The sequence below is a fragment of the Rattus norvegicus genome, chromosome 1 (assembly GCF_021556685.1).
Source record: "Rattus norvegicus strain SHRSP/BbbUtx chromosome 1, alternate assembly SHRSP_T2T, whole genome shotgun sequence".
Taxonomy (NCBI): domain Eukaryota; kingdom Metazoa; phylum Chordata; class Mammalia; order Rodentia; family Muridae; genus Rattus; species Rattus norvegicus.
In genome coordinates, this window is record NC_141534.1 from 103273776 (window position 1) to 103298994 (window position 25219).

The following is a 25219-nucleotide window of genomic DNA, read 5'->3' on the forward strand; positions in this document are numbered from 1 at the left end:
AAAGACAAGCCTAGAGCCTGTGATTCAACAGTAGAAAAGGAGGGCAGGCTGAGAGTTTTTGAGAGATGTAGAGATAGGAGGGAGAGGAAGAAGGAAGACTGAAGAAGATAAGGAGGACCCAGATATGTGTGGATTTAGGTAGCCACAGGTAGCTATGAATAGCATATAAGGGATAGATTATTGAATGACAATTTGCCCAATCTAAGTCGGTAGCTTATATCATTATTTATAGACTTTAAGTTCTTTGTTTGGGTGTTTTCTTGGTTGAGAATTGCTGAAAAATCTGACATAAGTTACAAGCCTCTAGAGGTTTGATTTTACTGGGTTATAGGGATTTGTGACAGCTAACCACGAGATGGGCGGTCGCTACATGGGGCCAGCCATGGACACAGTGAGAAGGTCTCTGGAGTCAGAGAGTAGCCTGTGCTAGTGTGAGATGGTGCATTTATTATTATTATTATTATTATTATTATTATTATTATTATTATTATTATTTAACGCGACAATCATCAAGTAGGCTTCATCCCAGGGATGCAGGGATGGTTCAATATACAAAATCCATCAACATACTGCACCGTATAAACAAACTCAAAAAGAACTACATGATTATCTCATTAGATTCTGAAAAGGCATTTGTCAAAATTCAACACCCTTTTACAATTGTCACAAATAATATAAAATATCTTGGGATGATGCTAACCAAACAAGTGAAAGATCTATATGACAATAACTTCAAGTGGCTGAATAAAAAAAAATTGAAGAAGACTTCAGAAGATGGAAATATCTCCCAGCTCATGGATTGGCAGGATTAATATAGTAAAAATGGCCATCCTGCTGAAAGCAATCTACATATTAAATGCAATCCCCTTCAAAATTCCAACTCAATTCTTTATCCAGTTAGAAAGTGCAATTTGCATATTCATTTGGAATAACAAAAAAAAAAATCCAGGAGAGCGTAAACTATCCTCAATAATAAAAGAACTTCTGGGGAAATCACCATCCCTAACCTCAAGCTGTACTACCGAGCAATAGTGATAAAAACTGTATCATATTGGTACAAACACAGGCAGATAAACCAGTGGAATAAAATTGAAGACCCAGAAATAAACCCACACACCTATGGTCACTTGATCTTGACAAAGAAGCTAAAACCATACAGTGGGAAAAAGACAGCATTTTTAACAAAGGGTGCTGTTTCAACTGATGGTCAGCATGTAGAAGAATGCAAATTGATCTTTTCTTATCTCCCTGTACAAAGCTCAAGTCCAAGTGGATCAAGGACTTCCACATAAAATGAGATACACTAAATCTAATAGAAGAGAAAGTGGGGGAAAGCCTTGAACACATGGGCATAGGAGAAATTTTCTTGAAGAGAAACCAATGGCTTATGCTCTAAAATCAAGAATCAACAAATGGGACCTCATAAAATTTCAAAGTTTCTGTAAGACAAAGAACACTGTCATTAGGACAAAACATCAACCAACAGATTGGGAAAAGCTTTTACCAATCCTACCTCTGATAAAGGGCTAATATCCAATATATACAAAGAATTCAAGAAGTTAGACTTCAGAGAACCAAATAACCCTATTAAAATGGGGCACAGAGCTAAGCAGAGAATTCTCAACTGAGGAAACTTGAATGGCTGCAAAGCACCTAAAGAACATCCTTAGTCATCAGGGAAATGCAAATCAAAACAACCCTGAGATTCCACCTCACACCAGTCAGAATTGCTAAGATCAAAACCTCAGATGACAACAGATGCTGGCAAGGATGTGGAGAAAGATGAACACTCCTCCACTGATGGTGAGATTGCAAGCTTGTACAACCACTCTGGAAATCAGTCTGGAGGTTCCTGAGAAAATTGAATATAGTACTATTTGAGGACCCAGCTATACCACTCCTGGGCTCATATCCAAAAGATGCTCCAACATATAACAAGGACACATGCTCCACTATGTTCATAGCAGCCTTATTTATAATAGCCAGAAGCTGGAAAGAACCCAAATGTCCCTTAACAGAGGGATGGATTCAGAAAATGTGGTACATCTACACGATGGAATACTACTCAGCTATCAAAAACAATGACTTCATGAAATTCTTAGGAAAATGGATGGAACTAGAAAATATCATCCTGAGTGAAGTAACAAAATCAGAAAAAAACACACATGGTATGCACTCTCTGATAAGTGGATATTAGCTCAAATGCTCGGATTACCCAAGATACAATTCACAGACCACAGGAATCTCAAGACAGATGACCAAATTGCAGATGCTTCAGTCCTTCTTAGAAGGGGGAACAAAAATATTCATAGGAGGAGAGAAAGAGACAAAGTTTGGAGAAGAGACTAAAAAAATGTCCATTCAGAGCCTGTCCCACCTAGGGAGCCAAACCATATACATACGGTCACCAAACCCAGACAATATTGCTGATGCTAAGAAGTGCATGCTGACAGGAGCCTGATGTAGCTGTCTCCTAAGAGGCTCTGCCAGAGCCTGACAAATACAGAGGCAGATACTCACAGCCAGTCATTGAACTGAGGACAGGGTCCCCATTGAAGGAGTTAGAGAAATGATTGAAGGAGCTGAAGGTGCTGGCAACCCCTTAAGAACAATACCAGCCAACCAGAGCTCTCAGGGACTAAACCACCATCCAAAGAGTACACATGGACAGACCCATGGCTCCAGCTGCATATATAGCAAAGGATGGAATTGTTGGGCACCAATGGGAGGAGAAGCCCTTGGTCCTGCCAAGGCTGGACCCCCCCCCAGTGTAGGGGGATGACAAGATAGGAAGGCAGGAAGGGGTGGGTGGTTGGGTGGAAGAATAACCTTATAGAAGAAGGGAAAGGGTAATGAGATAGGGACTTTATGGATGGAAAACAGGAAAGGGTTATAAATTTGAAATATAGATTAAAATATCTAAAAAATTACATTAAGCAAAAAAAAAAGAAAAGAAAGAAAAGAAAAGAGAAAAAAAGAGAAATGTTCAGCATCCGTAGTCATCAGGGAAATGCAAATCAAAACAAGCCTGAGTTTCCACCTCACACCAGTGAAAATGGCTAAGATCAAAAACTCAGGTGACAACAGATGCTGGCAAGGATGTAGGGAAAGAGGAAAACTCCTCCATTGTTGGTGGGATTGCAGACTGGTACAACCACTCTGGAAATCAGTCTGGAGGTTCCTGAGAAAATTGAATATAGTACTATTTGAGGACCTAGCTATACCACTCCTGGGCATATACCCAAAAGATGCTCCAACATGTAATAAGGACACATGCTCCACTGTGTTCATAGCAGCCTTATTTATAATAGCCAGAAGCTATAAAGAACCCAGATGTCCCTCAACAGAGCAATGGCTACAGAAAATGTGTTTCATTTACACAATGGAATTCTACTCAGCTTTTTAAAACAATGACTACATGAAATTCTTGGACAAATCTAGAAAATGTCATCCGGAGTGAAGTAGCTCAGTCACAAAAGAACACACATGCTGTGTACTCACTGATAAGTGAATATTAGGCAAAGAGCTTGGAATACCCATGATGCAACTCATGGACCACATGAAGTTCAAGAGGAAGGAAGTCCAAAGAGTGGATGCTTCAGTCTTAATTAGAAGGTGGAACAAAGAATCAAGGGCAGTAGCGGGTGTTAGGGACTTGGGAGAAAGAGAGGTAGGCAAAGGTAAAAAGGGGCAGAATCTGGTATGGAAGGAGATAGAGGAGATGTACAGAGGGGCAGGAAATTGAACAGAGCTGTGTAGTAATGGGGGAATCGGGAACTGGGGTTACCAACTAGAAAGTTCCAGATGCCAGGAAAGCAAGAGTCTCCTAGAACCCCACGGGGATGACATTATCTAAAATTCCCCCAAAAGGGGAGGGAGAACCTGTGGAGACCATAAACTATAGATTAGGCATGACTCCCCATTGAAGGATAGGGCTACCCATCAATGTCCAAAATTTTAACCCAGAATTGCTCCTGTCTAAAGGAAATACCAGGCCAAAGAGTAGAGCAGAGACTTAAGGAAAGGCCATCCAGAGAACTCCTCCACCTGGGGATCCATCCCACATACAGAAACCAAATCCAGACAATATTGCTGATGCCAAGAACTTCTTGCTGACAGAAACCTGATGCAGCTGTCTCTGGATCCTGACAAATACAGAGGTAAATGCTTACAGCCAACCATTGCACTGATCACAGAGACCCCAATGGAGGAGTTAGGGAAAGAACTGAAGGAGCTGGAGGGGATTTGGCATCAGTTGGAGGGGAGACCCTTGGTCCTGTGAAGTCTGCATGCTCCAGTGTAGAGGAATGCTAGGGCAGTGAGGCAGGTGGATGGGTGGGGAAGCACTCTCAAGAAACAGGGTAAGGAGGGATTGTATAGGGCGTTTGCAGAGGGGAAACCAAGAAAGGGGATATCATTTGAAATGTAATTAAATAAAATATCCAATTTAAAAAATAAATATAAAGACAGAACCAAAAAAATCTTGGATTCTTTGCATAAAAGTTTCACAAGTTGGGAACAATTGTATAATACTGAGCCTTAATGGGGTAGTCACCTTTGATATAAAAAGCAAAATAAAACCAAACATTTTTCACATCCTTTCCAGCTGGCTAATATTGGAAGTGGGGAGTGGCAAAATTTGATATTATTTCATCATTGGTTTATTGATGGGCTGTGTGTGTGTGTGTGTGTGTGTGTGTGTGTGTGTTTGTGTTTGTGTGTGTGCACATACAAATGTGCAGGTGTATGTGGAGGCAAGTTGTCAGTCTTCTGTTCTGTTCTTCAGGGACCTTTCTGTTTCTTTGAGTCAGAGTCTCTCACTGGCCTGGAGCTTGCCAAGAGAAAGGCTAGCTGGCCTGTGAGGCAGGAGGGTATTCCTGCCCCCATTTTTCTAGAACTGGGATTACAGGGATAGATACCACTACTCCCTTTTTACATGGGTGCTGGTGATCAAACTTTCATCCACATGCTTGCTGTTCACAGCAGTAAAACACTAAGACACCTCCTCTGGATATCTATATTTTGTATATATTTAATAAACATATCCAAGTTTTAATTCTAAACCCTGAGCCCCTTCTAAGCCACACTGTAACCATGTCAGTCAATGGTATCATCACGTATCAAAGACTCATGGGTCACTATTATGTTCTTTTGCAATTACACTCATCATCAGCTACCAGGGAGTCCACTGTGTTTCCTTCAAGGCAGATTCTAAGTAGAGCCATCCATTCCTACCTTCTCTGTGACTGTCAGCACCAGTCACATTGGCTCACTTTAGAGGCTTTCTTTCACTCATCCCCTCCTTCCTTCCCTCCTTCTATTTTCTCTCCTTCCCTCTCTGCTTCTCCAGCAGGCCTCCTAAGACTGACCATGTTATTATCTGTCTAACTGCTCTGCTTCTTAAAAACACACAAATCTAACTTCAAGACACTTAAAAAGTCTAAGGCCTTTATATTAACCTGCAAGATTTCATGTAGGCCCAAGAGTGGCTCTGTTCACTGGAGCAAATATTTTCCACTCGGCCTCCCTCTGGCTCTTTCTTCAGCTTCCCTGCTTCCCAGCATCCTTTCTTTCCCACCTTAGTCCACTATCACTGCGCAGAACAATCCTCTTAGATTTCCCAGGGTTCCATCTGCTGTCAGGATGCATTTCCACTCCTAATCACCTAATAATCCTACCTTTCTCCATTACCCGCCTTCACTCATCTTCCCGTGCCTTACTTCATTTTATTTTTCTTCATAGTGTTGATCGCAGCCTAAAGTTAACATGTGATACATTTCTTTCTGACTGTTTGTCTGAGCTTTGCAAGGACAGGAGACGATTCCTGAGCTCCACCTCTCTGACACAGAATAGACAGCAAAAGCCAGCTGAATAACATCAACAGAAATGAAAAAATGAAAACAACTCTCTTGTCTAAAATAGCACAATTATCTTTTAAAACTTCTGTAAGATCACAGTGAACATTTAAGATCATTCTTTTTTTTTTTTTTTTTGGAAGCTTGAAGAAGAGGGAACATTTCCCTGTTATACAATGATCTAGTGCAAAATAATACAGTTTGGAGATTCAGTTTCTGAAAAATGATCCTGCTCAGTATTAAAAACTTTTACATTGGAAAGAGAAAACAGAACAGAACACCGGCTCTCCTGAGAACATCCAGAGGACTGCCTGACATCATGGCACACAGCCCAGGAGGAGGAAGACACCCAGAGACCAGCCCAGTGCCGTGTCAAGTGGCATGGTCTGGGAGAGATATCCAGAGATCCTCCTGACTCCATGTCAGTCTGAGGCCTGAGTGAGAGAAGAATTCCTGCCGGTTGCCATGTGGGCCACCTGCAGCAGAAACCACGAGAATGCGCAAGTATGTGTTGGACAGATAGGAGCGAGAGAGGCGGAACTGTTTGTGTGTTGTGAAGAGAGGAACAGCCTGTTGTGAGTAGCCTGCTCTGTCACCTGAGGCCATGGTGAAGTCCCAGCCCATGCTGCTGTTGAGAGCCATGTCTAAGTCCATGGTTGTGCAGCAGCAGGAATCTGGGTCAATGCCTGTGGTTCAGATTACCACTAAAGACCATATGGATGGCCATAGTCTGGGCTGCTGCCTGGGATCTCATAAATGTCCAAAAGCTGTGCAGAGCTGACCCTGTCCCCGACTGGCTGTGGCATTCTGGAGAGCTGGCCTACCTCTCACTGGCTGCAGCACTCTCAGGAGAGCAGGCCCTGCACATTGCTTGAACAGCACAGTAGAGCTGGTCCTGGTGTCAAAAGCTCAGGTGAGTCAACGTGAGGTCCCAGCTGCAGCATCATATGAGTTAGTCAGGGAAGTGTCGAAGAGCTTGCACTGGTGGTGTGGATGCAGGAGATTTGGCAGATTGACCAACTCAGCTACTATCCAAGCCAAGATTCAGGGCTTTGAGTTGACCCACCCGCAAATCTTTTTCATCATTTGAACTGATGGAGCATGTGAAAGGTCAGTCCTACAGATCCAAAACTACAGGATCTTCTTAACACAGGGCATCAACAGGACATCTGAGAGGAGTCCCTGTGAGAATGCAGTATTGATACTGTAGCAGAAGGCAGAGGCCTCTAACCAGGCCAATGACTCATTGCAATGAACATTTGCAAGTAAAGGTGTGTGGACAAAAGAGTATACTGTGGGACATATTGTGACAAACTACAGCTTCCACAAGGAGATGTTTTCTATGATTTGATTTATTTTATTTTCATTTTTAGGAGATGTTGCAAGGGCAGAAGGCAGTTATGAGGGTATGGAGAGATGAGTGAGATGGGGTTCATGATGGGAAACTTGCAAAGAATAAATAGTTTAAAAAACCTTTTATGTGAAAATGATAAAAATGGTTCTATTGTATAAAAAGGATGCCTTTTTTATTTATACTTTATGACTTAGGAAGTCTTAATAAAAGAAATGTATACTAACATAACATATACATGTATGTGCACATATATTCAAATTAATAAATATACACAAATACATATGGATATTCATTTACACAAGTATGTACACTGGTACATATTAAGAAGGGAAATTTTGCCTATTCACTAGCATGAAGAGGGGTAGGTGAAAGGATCACTCTGAAAGTGAAGAATGGTTAAGCTTTGACTAAGAAATGGAAGGTGGTGGACAGTGGAGAGCCTCTGACTTGGAGCTGGCAGGAGGAGGCCCTTCAGCCTTCCTATTAGAGATCCCAGATCTTCAGACTTGATTGCATCTTCAAATCCCTAAATACAGCTGTGGATACATATCATACTGGGATGTTTATCAAATATTTAAGTGGTAGAATGAGAAAGCGGAGTTATTCTAGCTGCAATCAGAGGCAATTCAGAAAAGAACCAGTGGTACAGGCAGCACGGGCAAGCCTGTTCACTCTCCCCAGTTTGCGTTTGTGACCTCAGACTCTTCATAATAAGCGTTCCTGCAACATTGTTTCATCTGCTTTGCACATCTGGCAACAGGTGCCAAGGCTTTGCAAAACTCCTTTAGTTACAAGTCGTTATGACCGTAGGTCCGGAAACTGAAACATGTTTTGTACTAGGCTAAATGGTTATTTTTAGAAAGAAAGGGGGTTAGAAAAGAGAAAGAAGACAAATAGGAGGGAGGAGGAAAGAAATGAGAAGGAGGAGAGAAAAAATAGAAGAGGAAGAGGAGAAAGGTGGATGAAAAGAAGAAATATGAGGAGGGAGTAGAGACGGAGAGGGGATTGGGAGAGGCAGAGAGAGGAGGGGAAGAGATGGATTGTTGGAGAATGGAGGTTTGGTCTTAGAACACTGGACCACAGAAAGGCAGAACCCTAGAAACTTCCCATGTTGTTCCTGAGTAAACCAAAATGATTTCCTTAGGGTTTGACAGGGTTATAAACAGGGATTGCATTCTTGAGAGACGCAGGCAGAGTTCCAGATCTGCTGATTTCTACCTGGTACTTCTACCTGCATCGTATGAGTCTCAAGGTACATGAGTGTGGGCAGAGGTGGCTATGCAGTTTACATATCTTACTAAATAAATATGGTAGTCCATGTTTCTCCCTGAGGGCTTAGCTCCCAGAACCAAAGGAATCACTCTCTTTGAACACTCCACACAACCTAAAGCTTCAAGGAAGCAGGTAGGTCCCAAAACAGACTAGTTTTTCTGAAAATAAGAGTTTCCAGCCAAGGGGCTGGAGAGATGGTTCAGTAGCTAAGAGCACTTGCTGCTCTTGCCAAGAACCAGGCTTGTTTTCAGCATTCATGTGGCAGCTAACAAAGGTTTGTAACTCCAGTTGTAGAGAATCATAGGCCTCTTCTCAGGCCCTACACACACACACATGTACAGACAGACAGACAAAACACCCATCCACATAAATCTTCTATGAAAAGGGATTTTCTAGCCTGCTTGAGCCAAAGTAATGGGAAGTCCGCTCAGCTTTAACTCTTAGTAAAAATGAGAGCGTGAAGCAACTTCATATTAACCAATTACCTTGTCTGCCTATTGTTCCAGTTCCTTGTTCCTACCTTAGAAAACCCACTGTTCTGTCTCTGCCCTGTGGGAGTTCTCATTCTATCTCAGAGAATAGTGGCTGCCCTGATCCATGAATCTCTAATAATAACCAATTAGGGCTTAATAAACTTGCAATTTTGTCTTTCAGTAAACTCTTTTTGAGACCAAGGTGGGAAGAAGGCAAGATAAAGACAGAAAATAAGGGAGAAGGGGACAAGATGAAGGGGGCCAGAGGGAGGGAGGAAAAGAGAGAAGGGAGCAGATTCACCAAACAATCACAGTACAAAAATACCCAAGGCCTTCCTTGAATGTCAAAGAGAAACTGAGGATGAGGGAAGGTGTCTCCTGGGTGCATATCACAGCTACATCCACCCTTACACATTGTGATCCTGTGACCGGAAAGATGTGTTCTCCAACCCTCTCATGCACATGAGTTCTGAAGGCAGAAAGGACAAATAGGTATGAAGGACCTGGATAGGGTAGAGCTTCCAATAACTGTTCCAGAAGCCCAGGGGTACAGAGGGAGAATAGATGGCCAGCTAGGTTGAGACACACTTGGGAGGTTGGTGGATCATCCTCCTTAGCACATCTATAGAGAGATTTCCAGAGATGTCTGTCCTGTGAGGCTGCAGCTGAGAGGGAAATGTTGTGGGTGCTTATGGAACAATGGGATTGGCTGTGTGTCAGACGGAGTGAGAGTAGAAAAAGAGGAAGCCAGACAGAGCACGCGAGCTCCACTCCACCTATGCCAGTGTATCTGCTGCTGCCAAGGCCTGAGGAAGTCAGAGTCCAGCTTCACCAGCCTTTTTATACAGACTCATCGCAGCATCTCTCTTGGGACGTTTCAGGCCTTCAGCCTCAGGCTGGAACGATATCATAGGTCTCTTCATTCTGGTGCTTTCAGTTTCTTAAACCTACCAGCTGCTGCATTCTCTGTTTCTCTAGCTTACAGATGGATGCCAATGGTGTGAGACACTCTAGTAAATCTCTTTGTAATCATATATTCAATATTCTGTTCCCCTGGAGAACCTTGAGTAGCAGAGAGATAAGCCAGGAACATGAAGGGCCTATACAGATGTAGCTTGTGTCTCACAGAGTCAGAGGGACAATGGGGTGATAGGTCATTACCTAATGGCAGAATAAACAGTTACAGTTTGGATAGAAGGAGGAAAGGTTTCCTTTCTTTCTTAATTGGTTTTTTAATTTAAGTTTTCTTATTCTATATATGCCTATGGGTGTTTTACATGCATGTCTGGATGTATACTACACGTGTGCTTGGTATCTACGTAGTCCACAAAAAGACATCAGAACTAAACTGCAACTGAAGGTACAGAGATCTGTGCACCATCTACAGGTGCTGGAATTGAACCAGGTAGAAGAGCAGTCAGTGCCCTTAAGCATTGCACCATCTCTCCAGACCCTGAGAAAGGATTTCCCTTTTTCTCCAAAGTGGGTTATAACATCCGCTTCCGCAGCTCCACCTAAACTCAAGAACTGGCTAGTTGAGCTATGTTTTGTGGAATACACTTTAATTCTGGCACTACAGAGGCAGAGGCAGAGGCAGAGGCAGAGGCAGAGGCAGAGGCAGAGGCAGAGGCAGAGGCAGAGGCAGAGGCAGAGGCAGAGGCAGAGGCAGAGGCAGAGGCAGAGGCAGAGGCAGAGGCAGAGGCAGAGGCAGAGGCAGAGGCAGAGGCAGTCAGATCCCTGTGAGTTCAAGGCCAGCCTGGTTTATATAGTGACTTCTAGCCCAGTTAGGGCTATGTGAAGACCATGTCTTTAAAAAGGTAACAGACACGGGTGGTTCTTTGTGCAGACATCTAAATTTTTGTTATCCCCAAATGCCAAACCAGCTTTGGAAACCCAAACACTTGGGCTCGCCCTTTGATGAAACACTGAAAGAAGAAGGTAAGCTTCCCAATAGTCTGTTCAGAAAGACAGGATTCATGAATATGCATAGTGTTCTTTTCCTAGAGACGACCAATCTAAACATTACTGGAGCAGAGCAGGCTTGTGGGACAAAGCTCATCAAAGCCCCTTTTCCTTCCAGCAGGAAGGTTCTGGAAAGTTAAGGGTACTCCCTGGGATGTTTTCCTAGTACAGGCTTGACTCAAGGGGCTTCCTTCATACATTAGTCAGAATAACAGATAGAGCTCAGAAGTGAGAACAAGCTAATTTCCCACGCATTCCTGAAGGCCCACGGGCCATGTAGCTCCCATACCACAGGCTTCAGAAAGCTTACAGGAGATGCTAGGCTCACTGTGCATTTAGGCCCTCTGAGAAATGTGGTCTCCTATCACAGAAACTCCAAGCAGCGGTACAGAGCTAGGCAAGGGATCTTACTTCCACGAGTCACTCAAACACACCACTTGTTTCCCAGGAGAGACCCCTGCCAAAGGTCAGGTGGCTATGTCAATACCACCCTGTTGACCTGACCCTCACACAGCATCCACAGGACCATCAAAGGAGAGAGATGGGTAGCCAAGCATTATGCAAGAAGGGGAGGTGTGCTCTGACAGTAGGACCCAGCTGACACTAACACTCAGTGGCCCTGTGCTCTGAAGTCCGGGGAAATACTGGACAGGGCTCAGGCTGGCTGTTGGGTTCTCATGCTGAATAGACAGTAGCTTCCGTTGAGGGTTGGGTAGAAACAGAGGCTGCTGGAAGCAGCAACCCAGTCTCCTCCTGCTTTTGAAGGGGTCAGAGATAGAGGCTGGCTAGGACATCTGGGACCAATGAGATTCATAGGCCAAGGAATAATTTCTTTCACATTATATACAGGTTCACCATCTTCAACTGGAGTACAAAAAGCCCTCAGATAACTGAACATCAAGACAGAAACACAATGAAACCTCCACACAGGGTGGGAGGCACCATTGCAGAATGGCTTCAGGAGCCCCCACTTCATCTAAGGAGGCTTGGCACTATTCCCTAAAAACAGGATGAAGGGAAGAAAGAACATCAATATCAACCGGAGCAATGCATAAAACTAGGAAAAGGAAACAGGAGGCAAACATGTTTTGAAAACCTACAATGTTTCCCTTTGTTCATGAGCTACATATAGGGCCAATTGGCCCGATTCTGCAGAAACAGCAAGAAACTGCAACATACCACCAGAAATTTTTGGTGAGTTTCTCTCTATCGAGTCCAGACAAATGCAGCTTAACTATGCAATGTAAGGTGAACGAATACGTGCATATTTGTTAGCAAAGAATCCTTCATCACATGTCCTTTCACATGCTTGCTTTAGCAGAAAGAACATCCTCTCTCCTATGTCTGCCTTAGTCTTTCACCTGAGTCCACGTCAGTATGTTTACCCCAGCAAAGCAGCATCCAAATGACTTTCCAAAGAACTCTTAAGTTTCTACTTCAAAACCTCTTCATCATAAACATTATGATATTCAAGACATGTTCATGGCAGAACCCAGGCCAACTGGACAAAGGACTTTCACAGGAGATTGAAACCTGACGATTTACTGTCATCTGCACATACAACTCCTTCTACAGTGTTGAAACGAGGTGAAGAACCTTTCTTTGTTCTTATATACTCATCTTAAGGTGATCCAGTGGGCCTGGCAGACCACATGCCCCACCATGAGAAGCAGGCTTGTCTGCTCAAAGCTCCATGAAGCATGGTGCAGAGTCTGTACCTTTAGGTCATCCAGGATCTTGTTAACACAGATCCTCCCTAGAGCCCAGTGTTGAATTTTCTCTACTCTCCTAACATTCAGCTGAACGATGCCGAGGCTACCAGCCCAGGCTAAACCTCTTGTTTAGATGAGTGAGTGTCTGCCAGTTGCCTCCTCAGTGTGATTCCCTCCTTAAAACTGAGACCCTTGTCTCCCTTCTTACTTGGAGCGAGGACAACAATGAATAAGTATACGGAGAAACCTACAGTTCTAGAGTGGTGTGTGCTTTGGAGTTAGTGGAAATTGGGAGAGGGATGGAGGGAGGCTATGATGCCAGCGTTGAAAAATCTTGGCCTGACACAGTGGCTAATTATGATTTTCAACCTGATTAGACTGAGAGACACTTAGGAGGTTCTCAAAGTATATGCCTGGGTATGTCTGTGAGGAAATTTCCCGAGACAATCAGATCAAGATGCTTAATCCATGGATGGATTTTAAAATGTAAATAGAAGCAGGGCTAGAGAGATGACTCAGTGGTTAAGAGTGAGTCCTGTTCTTGAAGAGGAGGAGAGTTCATTTCCCAACACCCAACTTCTGTAACTCTAGCTCTAGGAGAGATCTGATACCTCTGGCCTCCATTGGCACACACACACACACACACACACACACACACACACACACACACACACACACACACAAATAAAAAATAATAAAAGTAAATCATTTAAAAAACATGTGTAGATTATCGAGAGGTGGTGGAACTGTGGGAAACAGGTCTGTTTGAAGATAGTGGGTCCTTGGTCTTTGGAAGCCCAAGGTCCCTTTCTGTTGCAGCACTGACATCCTCACTACAATGAACTGCACTTCTGAAATCATGTGTTTCATGGTTATGGTTTCAGACCATTAAAAAGCATAAATCATTCTTTCCTTAAAGCTGTTTTCTTAGATATTTTATCATAGCAATCAAAAGGACCTAACTCATTGCTGATATGAGAGTGATGCCCTGAAGTAGAAATAGAGAGGAATAAAACCTGCAGAGAGAAAGACAAAGAAAAGAATTAGGAAATGTTACTGCTTGGGAGGAGAAAGGGAGGCAGGATGACTAGATGAATTGTGGGAGCCAGGGGGTCACTAGAAAAAAATGTTGGTGAAATCTGTGCAGATTTCATATTTGTGTTCATAGCTCTGTTTCAAGGTTAATGTTTTCATAAATGCTCTTTGGTTATATAAAATGTTGCCATCTGAAGAAACTGGGTGAATGGTATGAAGGAGCTTTCTTTAATCTTTTTGTAACTTTTCAGTAACCTTAAAATTATCTCAATATTAAAAAATATTAACTGTCAAAAATTTTAAAAAAGAGAGCAGGAGAAAAAATAATACAAATGGGGACATTTATATTTGCCATTCTATGCGGTTTGTGTGAGATAAGAGGGCAGATCCAAGGCCTGAGCTCTCTTGTACTATGAGCAGTGTGCATATGTGACCCCCAAACACAAGGCAATTATTTTATCTGTTGTCCCACAGAAAGAACAAAAACCAATTTGGTCTTGATGAGAATCCAGGGTCTGAATCAGACTGCAGAGGACTTCCTGGTCTGACATAACAGCAATTTAGAGTGATTTTCACAGACTGAACTGAGGTTCCATCCTTGTATAGGACAGGAGGCTATGATATCTCTGTTATTTTTTCCCTCTGCCCTCGGTTCCTGCATAAATCTGGAAATCAGGGTCAGAAATAGACTGGAGAATTCAGTCCCTGGTTTTGCGTTTCCCCTGTCATCTCCAGGGTAGAATCCATAGTTGGCTTGAGTAAGGTTGAATCTACCAGCTCCTTTGGGGTGGATACCACAGAAAGCAGACAGGGGTTGGCTCAGAGTTCTGATCCTACACAACTTCATGGCACATCTGGATGTCAGGACCATCAAGCTTCCTTATAGTGGAAAGATTACTGGAATAAAGCTGCTGCTTCTGAGATACAAGGTTTCCTCTGAAATGTATAGGGTACAAGACAGGTGATCCACAGCCCAGAGGGTCAGAAAAACGCCAGGGTCCAGTCCATTAACACCAGAAAGCTCTGACACCTGGAGAATAGTGACCTCAGAGGGCCTCTCGTCAGGAGGACGCAAAGTCATCATTGTGACAAACTGGCTTGCCATCTGCCCATGCCATATGGTTTAGGAAGAAAACATGTGATCTCTTGTCATTTCTAGCTGCAGGCACAGGGCAGGTGACAGTAGCAGCTGGTGGATTCCAGAAGAGTAACTTGGAATGAAGGCTTGGGAGTATGTGACAGGAAAAACATACAGGTGAGTATCTCAGCCTGTTGATAGTCAGAGGACCTTTCTGGAACCACAAAACCAATGGCATCTACAGAACATGGGTTTACCCATGGGAAGAGCTCTTCTGGCTGTGGAATTTGAATCTGGCATTTAAAGTTTTCTATGTCTAAGGGTGAATCATATGAGAGTTCCTAAATTCTTGAACTGAAAGAGGGAAAAATAAGCTACTTCTTGTGTTAGTCAGAATTTTATCCATACCAGAGAGGGACAACTAGGCAGAAGGGGTTATTTTGGCTATCTCCAAATTTTCAGTCCAAGCCTTTGGTGTGGTTGTTATATTGAGAGCTGGTTATTATGTTAGGAACATGTGTCAGAGGCTGCTTACCTCATGACATTCAGGAAGGGGAGTGTAGAAAAGGGAATGGATAAGGATAAGATTCACCTTTCAAATGAACATACCCAGTGACCTCCTTCCTACCCCTTCATAGTCCTTCCATTGTAAAATATTAATCACTGATACAGTTAGCATCCACCATAGTTGGGTTTTGTTAACTAACAAAGACCTAGACCGATGGGAGAAGAGAGACTCTCAACTGAGGAATCTCCTTCATCAAAATGACCTCCAGGAATGTCTATAGGGCATTTTCTTGATAAATGGCTAATGTTTGTGATGGTAATTCACTGTGAGTGGTGAAACCCCTGAGCAGTATAAGAAACAAGGCTGAGCAAGCCACAATTGAGCAAGCCAGTAAACAGAGTTCCTCTATGACCTCTGCTTTAGTTCCTACCTCCAGATTCCTTGATCTCCTGTCCTGGTTTCCCTGTACAATGATGATGATGTGGAAGTGTAGGCCAAATGAACTTTTCCTTCCTCCAAGTTGCTTTGGGTCATCATGTTTTTCACAGCAGCAGAAAATCATGCCTAGTCATTTCTCCATCTCTTCAATACCTGAGCCTATTTATTGCAATACAGAGATCTTAGGCTCTAACAGTTCCTTATAAAGTGAAGGGGGAAGATGTAGCTATAAGGTAGGTTTCGATAGGAAAACTAACTTAAAAGGCACTAGAGGAAATAATGAGAAGCACACACAGGCTGCTTGCTGCTAATCTCCATGCTCTGACCAAACATTAGGAGGTGATAGCTTTTTAATTCATGGTGAATTCTGGAAGGTGGGCTTTGCAGAAGATACCATCCACTTTCAACTGCACAGCTCCCTGTTTGACTATTTAACTTTTGAATTGCAATTCCACAGGAGAGAGTGCATATCCCAAGATCAGCTGAAAAATAAATGGACACAGAATTTCTTTTAAGTTCCACTTTTATTTTCTTGGGTACCATAGAGGCATTAAAGCCTGATGAGACACCTCATGAAGGTCAAGGGGAACTGCTCTTAGCAGACTGAAATTCTGTTATATTTTGATCCTCTGGATCAACTGCACCAAAGACGAGTCCAATTCCGGAGACTTTTGGTTTCCATTTCTTATACTGAGAAGAATTGAGCGCCAAGTGTGATCAACTCTGGGTAACAATGTTCTACAAATGCTCTATAACTTCTTTCTTCCGGTCACATTTCCAAAAAAAGCAATGAACACATTTTCAATTCTAAACAGGGTTGCTGTGTTCCATACTATCATGCCCCTTAATCCCTGGGGCACACTTAGCTAGCTGGTCTGCAGGAAACACGCTGTGCCAGAGCCCAGCTAACTTAGGTATTCATCACACCGTTTTTTTTTTTGACGTCATCGCACTCTACAGACCTGGAGAACTTGATTCCCCAAAGCATGGGAAAGGCGATTTCTAGACATATAGCATGTAAACAGTTTTCCTAAGCATACCAATGGCTCTAGAATCTTCTCCCCCAGTCTCTCCAATTATCAAGTACTCACAGAGATGCTACATGCTTGCCTGCTAAACACTTCTTTACATATGTAGCCAAGTGTACAAAGACCACTGAAATCATATATTGCACCAATGTGACATCTATGAGCCCTACCTTTCCCATGGAAAAAAAGGCATCCTGCAGCAAAGGATCTTTTTTTTTCTTCCTTTTTTTTCTTTATTAACTTGAGTATTTCTTATTTACATTTCAAATGTTATTCCCTTTCCCGGTTTCTGGGCACGCATCCCCCTAACCCCTCCCCTTCCCCTTCTTTATGGTGTTCCCCTCCCCATCCTCCCCCCATTACCGTCCTCCCCCCAACAATCACGTTCACTGGGTGTTCAGTCTTAGCAGGACCAAGGGCTTCCCCTTCCACTGGTGCCCTTACTAGGCTGTTCATTGCTACCTATGAGATTGGAGCCCAGAGTCAGTCCATGTATAGTCTTTGGGTAGTGGCTTAGTCCCTGGAAGCTCTGGTTGCTTGGCATTGTTGTTCATATGGGGTCTCAAGCCCCTTCAAGCTCTTCCAGTCCTTTCTCTGATTCCTTCAACGGGGGTCCTATTCTTAGTTCAGTGGTTTGCTGCTGGCATTCACCTATGTATTGCAGCAAAGGATCTTAATTCTGTCCTTTGCCTCCTATGTGGCCTTGCATGGCAGGTCTCCCCCTAGGGGGAAAAGTAGCAAAGGATGCTTTCACTGTCAAGTCCCTCCTGATCTACTGACCTTGTCATGCATAAATAATAAGAAAACCTAGGGCTGGAGAGATGGCTCAGCCTTCCAGAGACTTCCAGATGACTACTCTTCTAGAGGACTCTTGTTTGACCCCATGCTTACATGCATGTGAATGAAAACGTCCTGTAACTTCAGCCCTGTGCTACTTGATGTCCACTTCTGTCTTCTGGATGAGTGAAGTGCAAAGACATGCATGCATTTATATAAAATAAAATTAAGTCTTTTTAAATATCACTTCATGAAAACTGTCAAAAGTTTTCCAACAGATCTAAGAATTAAAACATTGAAGAAAAATTTTTTAGAAAGGAAAACCAGCACTTTAAAATAATATGTTGGTTCACTAAGACCTTCACTGATATCAGTATACTACTCAGACCCATCACTGACATATGGCTTTATGCCTAGTTATAGCATACGCTATTTTATATAATCTATTTTTATGTTTTGTATTTGTATGAATGTCTGTATCTGTGTATGCTTTGTGTTGATGTATGCTTTGTGTTGATGTGGGCCATAGGAGGATGTCAGATCCCTTGGTACTGGCATTACAGGTTACTCCAAGTTTCCTTGTATGTTCTGGGAGCCAAACCTCGATACTATGTGAGTAACTGCTTTTAGCTGTTGAACTTTCTTTCTACCAGCAAATGATACCCAACATGCAAGGGATAGCATTGGCTTACCCAGGACTATTTTATATTTTTCCAGCTGGGTAATGTTGAGATAAAATTGGCATTTAATCAATGAATACTTGTTTCACGGAGCAGACTAATCAGGTCGTACAGAATCTATATAACATTGCTTAAGAGGGCCTAAAAGCTCTTAGAACAAGATTTGTAGGATGCTTATCCTAGATCTCATGGGGTCTGTCTTAGGCTTCAAGCTCTGAGAAGTGGACCCTGAAACAAGAACCTCAGTGCCAAGTGATTTATTCAGGAGACAATTCTAGGGATCCCAGAGAAACTAGGGATGTGAGGTAGAAGAAAATGAAGTTAAACCACTGTGTTCATGAGTAAATGGAAGGCAATGCAGGGGAGAAATCCCCAAGCAAACACATCAGAGTCACATGCCAGGATGGCTGGAATAGAGATGGAGCTTTAGACACACTGGTATCCCAACACATATTGCCACTCCTGAGCTTAAGACATTATGTGGAAAACACCATCACAGATGTACTTAAAATACCTCAGCACTGTTCCCTTCCATCCCCAAGGGAAAAAATTGGTTCTTTACCAGCTTCTAGGAGTAGAAATTCCCTAGTGTTGTGACTGAGCTCCCTAGGGTTGCACTAGACCTACACCACAAGCTTTCTGGGCCTCCAGCTTATAGACAACATATTATAGCATATTGGGGGAGGGCTCCATAATCATGTGAGCTATCAGCTCATGATGAGTACTGGTTATAATTTGGACATGAAGTACGTCCAATAAACCATATGTTAATCACTTGTTTCCCAGTCTGTGGCATCCTTAGACTATTTTGGAGATGGGGAGTAGAGGGAAAAATTATGTCATTAAAAATGGCCTTTAAAGGCTATATACTGGGATATCAGACCCTTCCTTGCTCACCCTTACTTTCTCTGGCAGCAAGGCAAACACATTTCCCCTGCCACACATTCCTGCCTCTCCACAAGTCCAAAAGCAGTAGGAAAGAATTATCATGAGTTCAAACAATGCCTCACATACATTGTCACAGTGATGCAAAGTTAGTCAGCACATTCTAGTACCCTAGTACTGCTGTTCCTTTGAAGAACACTGCCTAATACTGACTTTTGTACCAGAATGGCACTAGAGGAAACGACTTTGAGGGCATGTTTCATGAAATGATTCCAGGGTTTCTTGAATTTGCTATCTCACATGATTGGATTTAAAGACCTAATGGTTCTATTTCCAGCAGAAAAGCTAGTGCCTGAGTCTGTGGCAAGACTATTTATAGATGCCGCAAAACTTCTTCATTGGATCCTCCTCATCAGCTGCTTATAAAATGCAAAGAGCTAAATGACTCTGTACATGACACTTGAGTATTTTTAGAAATAACACAATATAAGCATATCATTTGTTGGCTGTTCCCCATGCTGTTGGAGCAACATTATGAAAGAAAATGATGCACTTGGGGGATTTGAATTTTGAAGTTAAACATCTAAATCTAGGAGTGACCTTAAGATTATCTGCAGGATAGACATTACCAGAAGCCAGAGAGAATCTCTTCACCTGATGATCTGAAGCACACTGCAAATTAAACTCCCAGCTCTAAAGGAATAAGGTGAAGGCACTGATTAGCTCCTATAAATTGGGATAAAAATGTGTAGAAGACCCTAATAAATCTGGGAAAATTTAGCTTCCATATCCTGAGAGCTATTTTCTTTTCTAATGGAAGAATGCCTGAAAGCTCTATGAAAATTTGACATTCTATCCTTATGTAGAGAAAAATCTTTTTTCCAACTTCACTGATAACTTCCCCATCCTGTTTTGCCATCTCTCTCTGGGGGTATTAATATTAGTTAAAGAAAAGTTTATTGTCTCTACTGGAACAGTTATCAAACAAGACAACATCAATGCCTCTTGAGGATTCACCATTATAATCCTCTGTGCATTCAGAGTTGTAGTTAGGTTCAAGTCTCCAAGCCTCTAAGGGTAAAACATAACATGTTACCCGTTGTGTTTTGCTTTCTTACTGCTGTGAAGAGATACCAATACCAAGGCAACTTATAAAAGAAAGCATGTAATTGTGAGCTTGCCTAGAGTTTCAAAGAATGTGTCTATCCTTACCAAGGAGGGAGGGAAGGAGAGAGGGGGGGGGGAGAGAGAGAGAGAGAGAGAGAGAGAGAGAGAGAGAGAGAGAGAGAGAGAGAGAGCCTGGTAAAAGCTTTTGAAAATTCAAAGCCCGCCTCCAGTAACAACATCTCCTCCAACCAGGACACCACCTGAAACTTATCTCAAAACAGTTCCACTATCTACTGATTAAGCATTCAAATATATGAACATATGGGGACCAATCACATTTAATCTGCTATACCCATGATACAGCACACAACATTTCAAAGAAATACTTGATTTTTCTACCATACAAAAGCAGAAATTTATAGTATATGTAGAAATAGATGCTTAAGTTTAAGGTGACAATAGATAGAATGTAATATTGGACCAGGCTACAAGGTGGCCTCCCGAATCATTTAATGTTGATGCTTGAGAAACTAGAGCCTATACGAGGACTTTTGTTGGCAGAAATGTGAATCCAAATAAGGCCTCTTTTGAACAAGATAAAGATATAGTCTCCATTTTCTTAATACAAAGGAAGAGATTCAAAATCATGTGGATGTTCAAGTGGAGATTTGTGATGTAAAATCTACTGATTTGTAGTAGGAATGGCCAGAGACATAACTTTTACAGGATCACCAGTACTTTGAGAAATAACCTTCTAGGGTGCCCAGCATCCTTATGACCCATCTTCCCTGTAAGCAAGTCATTATGGTGAGAACCACATTCAACTGACAACCCTACATGAAGTGGGAGCGCTTTGATCACTGAGTAATGGAAGCCAAGTGAGCAGTGGCTGTAGACGTCAAAGGCAACTGTGATGGTTAATTTCAACTGACAGTTTGAAGCAATCTAGTATTAATTGGAAAAAGAGTTTTAATCAGGAACTAAGGTGGAAATTTCTTGTTTCTTTGGAAAGAAAGGGATGCCAAATGATGTTTGGCTGAAGCAGAGAGGTGGAAGGATGTCTTGCTATAGCAAACACATGAAAGGCACATGACATTCAGAAAGAATATAAATATGACCCCATAGACAGTGGGAACTCGAGCACTGGTTTGCCTTGGTCCTGCTCACTAGTATTTGCTGGCCACACACATGTATTGGTTTCCCTTACACTGCATGGCTGAGCTTTACTTGCAGTGAGTTCATAGAAAGAACCTCACCAAAGAATTTATTATGGGGTTCCTGCAGCCTCTTGGCCAGCCTTGTGATTTCTTCATAACTGAGCTGCCCTCCATGATTTGTTTCTGGTATCTTCTGAGTGGACAGGACTGCAGCTGCTCATCAACCATGGGTGGTATCTAACCAGAACACTAAACTCTAGTTGTTGATTCATGTGTGGTGTTTGCTAGTGGCCTGCTCTGAGAACCACAAAGATTGGAATTGCTCCTAAAAAGTTATTTCTGAACAGGGCCAGTTCCCCCTACAACCTATTAACCATTCTTTTCACTACCTCTGGTGGGCGGTGGGCTAGAGGGGAGGTTGAACCCTTATTGAAGTAGGTTGAGAAAAATATATGCCTGCCAGAAACTGTAGAGATTGCCACACAGGAATATTTACATGGGTTTTCTTAGTTATAGTAATTGATGCAGAGAGCTCCTGTTTAAAAGTAGGCAATGCCATTTCCTGCATTTGGGTCCTGGCTTATCTAAAGGAGGAGAAAATGAGCTGAGTAGTCATCCATTAATTATTTGTTCTTCTTTTTTGAGATATATTTACTTTTAGTCAATGTGTATGAGTGCTTGCCTTTACACATGTATTTGCACTGTGTGCATTGTGTGGAGACCACAGAGGGTACTGGATCCCCTGAAACTGGAGTTATAGAAGATTGGGAACCATTATATGCAAACAGGGAATTAATTGATTTTGGGTCATCTAGAAAAACAGCATGCTTTCAACTTTGAGTCATCTCTTCATACCTCAAGTTTCTTGTTATGGCATTTTACCACCACACCAGAACTGGAACTGAGAACAGTGAGAGAGGCCCAGTTACTTCAGTGAAAGCTCAGTCAAAGCAGTAGTCAGAATGGTCCATGGCAAGCAAACAGAACTAAGATGTTGAGCCATTCATCATGATGTCCCTAGAAATGAGATACCTATTCTTGACCATCTAGATCAAGTGTACAAACCATAAAAATGGAGCCACTGTTCCACATCCCTACATCTGATCCAGTACATAGTCTCAGAACTCCCAGCATAAAGGGAGGACTATTTTTCTGGGAGGAAAGACCCTGATATCAGTACAGAAAATCACTTCATTCCTCTTTCCTTCCTTCACTAAATGCATATAGTAGAGAAAATGAAAATTTGAGAAAGAGAAAGAAACAGAAAGCAATAAATAATAAAACTTTAAGTGGGTAATGGTTAAAAAGACAACTTGGCAATAAAATAAAACCACAAACAGCTCTTCTAGAGGACCACAGTTTGGTTCTCAGCATCCATGTAAGACACCTGTAACTCCAGCCCCAAGGTGGAGGTGCAACAGCTTCTGGCATCCATAGGTACCTACATTCAAACCCATACCCACAAACACACAGAGACACACTCATACACAGACACCCACACAAATAATAAAACAATTACAAAAACAATTTCAAATTTTAAAAATGTTTATGCCAAGCACTCTAGACATAGATTCTGAGTGGAAATTGTTTCTGAGAGATTGGAAACATCCCTTTTGACATCCTCTTGAAGTAGGGTCTTACAATAGTCAGGTCAGCAGTAGAGACTCTGATCTATCATATAGTGGGCCCAGTGTGTCCCCTTAACCCATGTTGTGGTGATTTTCCCAACTTCAGAATGCATAATTAGAAAAGAGCTACCCAACAGCTAGCAGAATCCTTCCATTTGTTCCCTGACTTGTAGAGATCATAGTGGGAAAGGAAAAAAAATCATTCAACTTATTTCTGCCTGGGTGAATAGTAAATTGGAAGCAATAATACCGCATTCCTGATAGGATTACAGAGATTAGTGCCACCAACATGAACTTGAAAGATGCAAGAGTGTTGATTCCCATCATGTGCCCATTCAACAATTTTATCTGACCTCTGCAGAAGACAGATGAATCTCCCCAAATAACAGTGGATTATCGCAAACTTAACCAAGCAGTGACTTCAGCTGTAGCTGCTATATCAGATATGGTTTCATTCCTGGAGTGAATAAACATGTCTCCAGAAACTCAGCTTGAAGCTATTGATTTAGTAAATTGTCTTTGCTTCATCCTTGGACACAAGGCCCATTCAGCTAGAAAGGCCAGTAACCCACCTCCACTATCTCCTTTCAGGGCACATTAACTTTCAACCCCTGTGTCATGATTGTTCCAAGGAATCTTGATTACCTTCCACTGGGCCATGACATTGATGGTCTTATGTCAATCATACTCAGTGGGCACAAAGTGACAGCTACTTTAGATTTACTGGCAAGGCATTTGCATATTTAAGGATGGGAAATAATTCAGTAAACTCGAAGGGCTTTCTCAACTTCAATGAAATGCCTAAGGATTCTGAGAGGTTTGATATCTTTTTCTTGACAAAGTTTCTCCAAGCAGACCTAGCTAGAGCCTGTACGTCATGGGGTAGATCAGGCTGGCTACAGATTCACAAAGATCCGCTTGCCTCTTCCCCTTGAGTGCTAAGATTAAAAGTGTGCTCTTCCAATGTCTAACTGTGGTACTATTTTTTTCTAATGTAAAAACTATATCTGGTTCATCCTACATCCAAAACTGACAAATACCGAATGGGTGTCCTTGGATTTTAGAGGAAACATACTTACCATTTGTGTATTGTTCTGATCTAAACACTTTTGCTTTGGTTGGATAGGTTTGATTATTGAGGCCCAAGGCCTGAACTCAATCAAGGCCTTGCATATATGTCAGCACTCTACCAAGGAACTATATTCCTAGGTCTTTCCTAAAATGCAGTCTTGCTAAATTGTCCAGAGCAGCCTTGGACTCACTCTGCCATCCAGGCAGGTCATGAAATTTTTATTCTTCAGTCCCAGCCCCTAGTGGCTGGAATTATAGGCATGTGTCACTAAGCTGCTACATGCCAGTTGGACTGAGAACAAAGGCTAGTGACAAGCCCAGTCAATTTAGCATATTGTTCAATAATGTAATCCATATATTCACATGGTGACACATGTAAACTATGGAAGAGATTGGTAAGCCTTCCTGTGTTGATTGAAGTTCATGTCTTTAGACTATAGACAATTCTTTGCTATCATTCATAGATAACTGCTCCCTTCCTGAGAAGCCTTCAGCCTGATAAAAATAGATGGAAAACCTGGCTCACTACCTGTTACTTCAGCAAAGCTTCACAACTTTTATTAGCCCACTAAGCCATACAGTTGGGCATGTGCAGTAATGTTTAAGCTTCAAATTAAAGTGGTATATGTATGATTGGTCCCAAGTGGTCCTGAAGGCCTAATACATCACAGAGAAAGATGGCTTATGGCCTTAAATTTCCATTTTTGCTGAATTGTCTTTCCCAGTCTGTACCTATGGCCTCATGGGAATTTCCTTACTGCCAGTGAACAGAGTAAGAGAAGACTTAGAGTTGATCTAAAATGATTCTATACAACGCACAATACAATATGCAGAATAAGATATCTGTGAGCCTAAAAGGCTGAACCCTGCAGGAAGAAATGCTTCTATCATAAACCATCATGATTTCACTAAACTAAAATGTATGATTGCCACCTGGCCACTCTGGGATTGCTTGACGTCAGAATCGGAAGGAAAGCAGAAACTTATGTGTTGGGATGATGGACCCAGTTTGCTGGGGAGAAATTGGACTACTCCTTGACAATGAAAAGTATACCCGAAATAATGGCAGCTTCCTAAGGTTTTTGTTAGTAATTATTGTATTCCATGAATGAGATAAAAGGAAAAGAGTAATCCAAGCAGGGCCCAGAGCCTTTGGGAATAAAACAAAAAGCTACTTGCCAAGGTTTTTGCTGAAGGTT

At 42.2% G+C, this 25219-nt stretch overlaps 1 long non-coding RNA gene across 1 annotated transcript in view; it reads left to right on the forward strand.

Annotated features, from left to right (window-relative positions):
• Positions 1 to 14918, forward strand: part of LOC102548815 (uncharacterized) — a 105645-nt gene extending 90727 nt beyond the window's left edge. Inside the window, exon 4 of the long non-coding RNA XR_015650854.1 lies at positions 14823 to 14918. This is a non-coding gene — a long non-coding RNA (uncharacterized LOC102548815). The remainder of the gene's footprint in view (positions 1 to 14822) is intronic.
• Positions 14919 to 25219: the final 10301 nt, after the last annotated feature.